We start from the raw sequence: 6,799 nt of genomic DNA, 5'->3' as shown, positions 1-6,799 counted from the left end.
GAGGAGAAAACAGGGTGGGAGCAGCCCAGTATCCCATGTCTAAAATGCAACAGAGGCTTCCATTGGGCCTCAGGAATGTGCAGGTTCAGGGAAAGATGAGGGGCCCCCCAGGGCCCCAGGCAAAAAAACTGGGGCATGATGGCAGCCAATGGGCACCCAGGGTGCCAGCCCACACCCCAATATGACCAATAGCCAGGAAGCCAAGATGGCAGAAAGGGATTACACAATCAATCAGCCAGGAAGCAACCTGATGGGAGAAAGGGATTACAATTAGGGAGAATAGAGTTGTATGCAGCTGAGACAACTGAGATACCCCTGGAGAGGGGAAATTGTTCCTTCCAGCCTATGGATCCCTTTGCCTCCAGGCCAGTAGGTTGACCATTTTCCTCCTGAGGTACGTACAAAAACAGTGTCCATCCAATACTGATGTGGGAAACTGGGGAATGGAATAATACCCCGACCTACAGGCAGGCAATGTGTGACTTATCCCCAGGAGAAATAGTAGCATCAGGTTTACCCTAAGAATCCTAATGCAGCCTGGTGATAGTCCCCGATTCTGATTCCAGATCACAAAATCCGCAATTTACTGGACAAGTTGTAAAAATGACCGCCCATGCTCCAATCTATAAAATGGCCTTCCATTGGAAGGATTGGTAACACTGGCGATCGGACGGTCTTAGTGCGCTGGCCCATCACTGGCCAAGTTAAAGCAGACACCAATGTCTGGTGTAGGAGGATAATAAGCTGAAGTTAGTGCTGCCCTATGAGATGGACTTTTGAAGGCAAAACAGGGTTTTTACTCCTTTATAGTTGAAAAAATCCCCTAATCTGTGGGGAAGAGACGTTTTACAGCAATTAGGGTTAAAATAGTACTTCAGTTTTTCAGGGCTGCTGTTGGGCCTCCAACACTCTCACCTGTTCCATCCAATGGAAAACTGATACACCAGTGTGGGATAGAGCAGTGGGTTAAGTAAAGATAAAATTCAGGCCTTATTAGATATAGTACGGAGCACTTGACCAAGGCACTTAAAACCTTCTTAAGTCCTTGGAATTCCCCATTTTGTTGTGAAAAAGAAATCTGGAAAATGGAGGATGAACGGATTTAAGAAAGGAATGAACAGATAGAAACATGGGAACTTTCAGCCTGGACTTCATCTCCACTAGTTGCCTAGAGAATGGCCTCTTTGGGTAAGATATTGGATCTTCTATTCATCCCCTCTGGATAAGAAGGATATGAAAAGATTTCTTTTCAGTGCCCAGCGTTAACTTAGCTGATTAAAAGATATGAAGGGACAGTTTTGCCACAGGAATGAAAAACAGCCCTACTATGTGTCAAATGTATGTTGCTGCTGCTCTTGTCCAGTAAGAAAAGCATTCCCAAAGTTTGTATTACAGTACATGGATGACATTTTGGGAAAACCCTGAGTGTTAGAGGCATGCTAAAAAGACCATAGAAACATAAGGAATTACAAATTATAATAGCACCAGAAAAATTCAAAGACATGCTCCTTTTCAATATTTAGGATATGAAGTATACCCTAAGGTGCTTAAGTTCAAAATTTCCTTAAGAACAGAAAAGCTAAACAATTGAATGAATTTCAGAAATTGATGGAGATAATCCAATGGATGCAACCAGTGTTAGGTTTGACTACCTATCAGTTACAACAGTTACTTTAAAATCAGTTACAAGTTATATGACATTTTAAGGGGAGACAGGCTTTAAATTCACCAGCCAGCTTACAAAAGAAGCTCAAGAGGCTTTGAGAAAGGTTGAATTTTATCCAATTGGTTGGAAAGAGTCACTCAAAACCCTTGAGAATCAGTTTTTTGCCCATAAGAGGACCCAACAGTCCTTCATCAAGGACACAGTGTGATAGGGGGGAACCTCCCGGCAAAACCAAAAAACCTTCACCCTACCCAGTGCTTGTTAGAATTTTATTAAACTAAGGAGGAGTACACTTATCTGGGAAAGACCTGAAAATATAATTTTATACCAATACACAAATTAATGTGTTTGAGACCATCCCAAGGGCAAATTTTATTAGCCATGGCCCAAATTTTTACATGGGTTCCATTAAAGATAACTAGATATTAATAATTGGCGATGGACTCTTGAAGAAAAAGTTTCAAAGTTCCTCTTCAAGGACCAACTATCTTCCAAATGCACCAAAAAATATTTGTTTGTATTCATGATCTAACTATAAAGAGAGATAAAACTCCTTTTCAGTCCACTAGCAGAATGAATTGTAATGATCATTCACTCTTACTTATTATCCAGGAGACATAAAAATAATATCTGATTCGGCCTATTCAGTAGGTGTGGTACAAAGAATTGCCAGCCAAATAAAATTTGCAGCCTCTAAATATATCAGTTTTTAAGAAATTAAGAGCAAGTGAAAACATCCAGGTAAGATCTATATTAATTCCATTCTCATAGTGGACTTCCAGGTCCCATATTTGATGGCAACAAAGGCAGATACTTTTAACTATGTTGGTCAATACCCTTATTCCAAAAGCCCAGGCATCTCATTCTAAATATCATCAGGCTGCTCGAGCTTTACGTTTAAATTTAATAAAGAGGAAGCTAGAGATGAAAAGCCTGTTGGCTTGCCTTCCTTTCCACGCTCCCACGCCTCCAGGGAAGAACCTCGTGGTTTGAGACCCAATGAAATCGGAAATGGATGTGACCCATCTTTGGTCGTCTGTCTTTCATCCATGTTTGGTAGAATTTTCGGGATTCACTTTTTGAATGCCAGCAAAAGGCAACCCAGGGTCCAATTTCAACAAGATTTGCCATTATGGGGGTCAAAAATAAAAAGACAATGGTCCTGCTTATACTTCAAACATTTTGACACTTTTTGCACAGTTAAGATTTTACAACCATGGGCATACCTTTTAATCTTAAGGACAGGCAATGTGGAGAGGAGAAAAGAGATATTAAGCGCCCTCCAAAAAAACAAAAAGAAAGGGGGAGCCAAGGTAACCCAAGAACTTCTAAACAGCCTTTATACTATTAACTTTTGATTTTGACAAAGATGCATGGCTTCAGACAGGTTTTATAACCCACTGGAAGGTCAGTGTCCAGTGGAGCAGCTATATCTTTAGATAATCACCAGGGTGGGGAGACCCAGAAAGTGGTGAATGGAAAAGGGACCAGATAGGCTAACTGCGGGGGGAGGGTTTACTTTACCCTACAGGTGGAGAAGGGAATCAGATGGTGCCAACGAGCCATTCGCCTTGTCCATCGCAAGAGACGGAGCAGACCCTTGAAACAAAAAGAAGACCCGAAATATCGGGTGGTTCTGTTGCTGATTGTGTCAATTGAAAGGCGGGGTTATGGCGTTTGACTATGGACATCAAAGATTGTTGGATTTCAAACCCTCCCAGGAATCAATTTTTGAGCTAGGATTTGAAAACCTCAGGAATCTTTTGATTTCTGAGAATAGGACTGAAAATTTCAGGAATCATTGATTCTCTGAGAAATGATAAGACTGTTACAGGACTTAAAATCTGCTGGAATCATTGGATTCCCTAACACATAAAAGACTTTTGCAGGACTTCAAAACTCAGGGGATCATTGGATTCCCTGACATGTGAAGAATGGACAATAGATTTTTTTGGACTATCTTTTGCTGAAGAAGGTGTATTGTGTATTGTTTTTACCCTTTTCTAGGATTTGGGATCTTTTCCAACACCATGTTGATTTATATTGTTTGTTTATTCCCAATTGGTGTAAAATTCATGTTTGTTACACCACATCGAGCCTGCACTGATGAGGGGAGGGTCATCCCTAATGGCCTCTGGTTAGTATGTGCTTTGTAAACCTCCCATGCTGATGGGTTTGTGATAATAAGACCCTTCAGTCCAGAAACCCTTAGCAACCCCATTTCCTTTGGGCTTTTCATCTCCCTTCCTGAGATGTCAATGGGCGTGATCATCTCCTTTTTTAATCTTTCACCGCCTTTTCTGAGGTCAGGAGGTTGTGATCACCTCCTTTTGGTTCTTTCACCTCCTTCTAGAAGTTAGAAGGCTGTGATCACCTCCCTTGGGGTTGACCCTCCTGAGGAGTCAGGGAGGGACCACCTGTGTTCTAAAATAAAAGGGGAGATGTAATGGGCTGAGGTTTGAGTTGATTCACTGAGGTCCCAAGAGTGAGGCTGAATAGTAATTGGGCTATACTTATTAAATACATGATTGGACAAAGAATGGTCCTCCCACCTCCGTGCAAGTCCTGATGTTTGTTAGAAAAGACGATGGGGGTGGAGGCAAGAGAGACAGGAAGAAGCTGAGAGAGTTGGGCGGGTTCGAGACCCAGGTTGGTTGTGTGGCTGCTTAGCTCTTTGACTCAGCTAACATTGCTATCACCGATTCTCTTCCACCTCCGATCCTTCTTCACTGGAGTAAGACTGACGATTTTCCCCTAACCTGAATTTGACCCGGCTGATTTTTTAAATCACGATCTTCACACCCTCCATTTGTTGTTATCTTTTTTCTTGTCACTTTAGCCAATCTGACAGGTATGTAGTGGTATCTCAAGAGTTGTCTTAATTTGATTTCTCTGATCCATAATGATTTGGAAATCCTTTCATGTACATCTAAAATTGTCTGTTCATTTCCTTTGACCAATTTATCAATGGCTTGAACTATGGGTGTAAAAGTGTTTTCCCAGTTTATTGCTTCCCTTCTAATCTTGTCTGCATTAGTTTTGTTTTGTACAAAACTTTTCAACTTAGTATAATCAAAATTATCTATTTTGTGATCAGTAATGCCTAGTTCTTCTTTGACACAAATTTTCCTTTCCACAAATCTGAGGGAAACTATCCTATGTTCTTCTAATTTGTTTATAATATCATTCTTTATGTCTAGATCATGAACCCATTTTGACCTTATCTTGGTATATAGGTTAGGTGTGGTCTGTCCTGTTTCTGCCAACTAGTTTCAATTTTCCCCAGTTTTGTCAAATGGTGAATTCTTATCCCAAAGCTGGGGCCTTTAGGTTTTCAAATATTATATTGCTATAGTCATTGACTATTTTGTTCTGTGAACTTAACCTGTTTCAAGATCAACTTCTCTATTTCTTGAGTCCAAATGATTTTGATGACCACTGCTTTCAATATAGTTTTAGATCTGGTACAGCTAGACTACCTTCATTGCTTTTCTCTTCATTGTTCCTTTGAAATTCTTGAACTTTTGCTCTTCAGATGCATTTTGTTGTTATTTTCTAGGTTGGTAAAATAGTTTCTTGGGAGTTTGATTGGTATAATACTAAAGAAATAGATTATTTTATGAGGTATTGTCATCATCATTACATTTGCTTGATCTATCCAAGAGCACTTGATATTTTTCAAGTTGTTTAGATCTGACTTTATTTGAGTGGAAAGTGTTTTGTAGTTTTGCTCATATAGTTCCTGACTTTCCTTTGGCAGATAGATTCCCAAATATTTTATACTATTGACAGTTATTTTAAATGGAATTTCTCTTTGTATCTCTTGCTGTTGGATTTTGTTAGTAATGTATAAGAATGCTGATAATTTGTGTGAATTTATTTTGTATCCTGCAACTTTGCTAAAGTTGTGAATTGTTTCTAGTAGGTTTTTAGTTGATTGTCTAGGGTTCTCTAAGTATACCATCGTATCATCTGCAAAGAGTAATAATTTGGTTTCCTTATTACCTACTCTAATTCCTTTAATCTCCTTTTCTTCTCTTATTGCCAAAGCTAGCATTTCTAATACAATAGTCAATAGTAATGGTGATAGCGGGCAATCTTGTTTCAGTCTTCATCTTATCGGGAATGGTTCTAGTTTATCTCTATTACATATGATGCTTGCTGATGGTTTTAGATAGATGCTACTGACTATTTTATGGAAAAGTCCATTTATTCCTATATTCTCTAGTGTTTTTATTAGGAATGGGTTTGGGATTTTATCAAATGCTTTTTCTGCATCTATTGAGATAACCATGTGGTTGTTGTTAATTTGGTTATTGATAGTCAATTATGCTAATAATTTTCCTAATATTGAACCAGCATTCCTGATATAAATCCTCCTTGGTCATGGTGTATTATCCTGGAGATGATTACTTCTTCTCCCTCAAACATTCATGAATATTCCTGTGAACCCATAGAGGACCCGGAACTACTCTTCTGCAGGACTCCTGGAAACATCCTGGATAGAGAAGGGTGTCATTGCCTGTGTCCTTCTTTCCCTCACTCTAGCTTGCTTTCTTTCTTGTTATTTTCCATTTTTTCCAGGTGTACGTTTAACAACACTCCAAGGATTAGAGCTTTGTTCCTAGTATTTTCTCTCCAGATCTCTTGGTGTCACTCTGTGGGCCCCCACCAGTGGGAAGATAACTTCTTAGTCCTTAGTAAGGCTGGGGAACTCGGTGGGCATTCAGGATTGGTGGATGTACCATCAGCATCCGCAAGGAAGCCCACATAAGTGACCTGATGCATTATTTGCAAAGGCCCCATTCCCAAATGTCCCCACCCTGGATGCCACTCCATTTGTAGTAGCTATCCCCGACCAGGGGAATAACTTTAAAGTGACTACCTCCTGTTTTCTTGCCAGAAAGAATCTCTTACCCACATAATAATTATAGAATATCCATTCCAAAATTTTTCTGGCAAACTAATTCATAATGCTTCTACACCACCTTCCTTGACACTTCTTTATAAACTCCCGAGAATTATTAGTTTCCTCCAGACTCCAAACTATGAACGTTCAACTATTTGTTCACCTTAAATAACATCAGCTGACTGATTCTGACACCCAGCATCCCTCTGAATACTCCTACTGCC

The sequence above is a fragment of the Sarcophilus harrisii genome, chromosome X, assembly GCF_902635505.1.
Source record: "Sarcophilus harrisii chromosome X, mSarHar1.11, whole genome shotgun sequence".
NCBI lineage: Eukaryota > Metazoa > Chordata > Mammalia > Dasyuromorphia > Dasyuridae > Sarcophilus > Sarcophilus harrisii.
The sequence above is the reverse complement of the archived record's forward strand: the minus strand, read 5'-3'. Positions refer to the sequence as shown.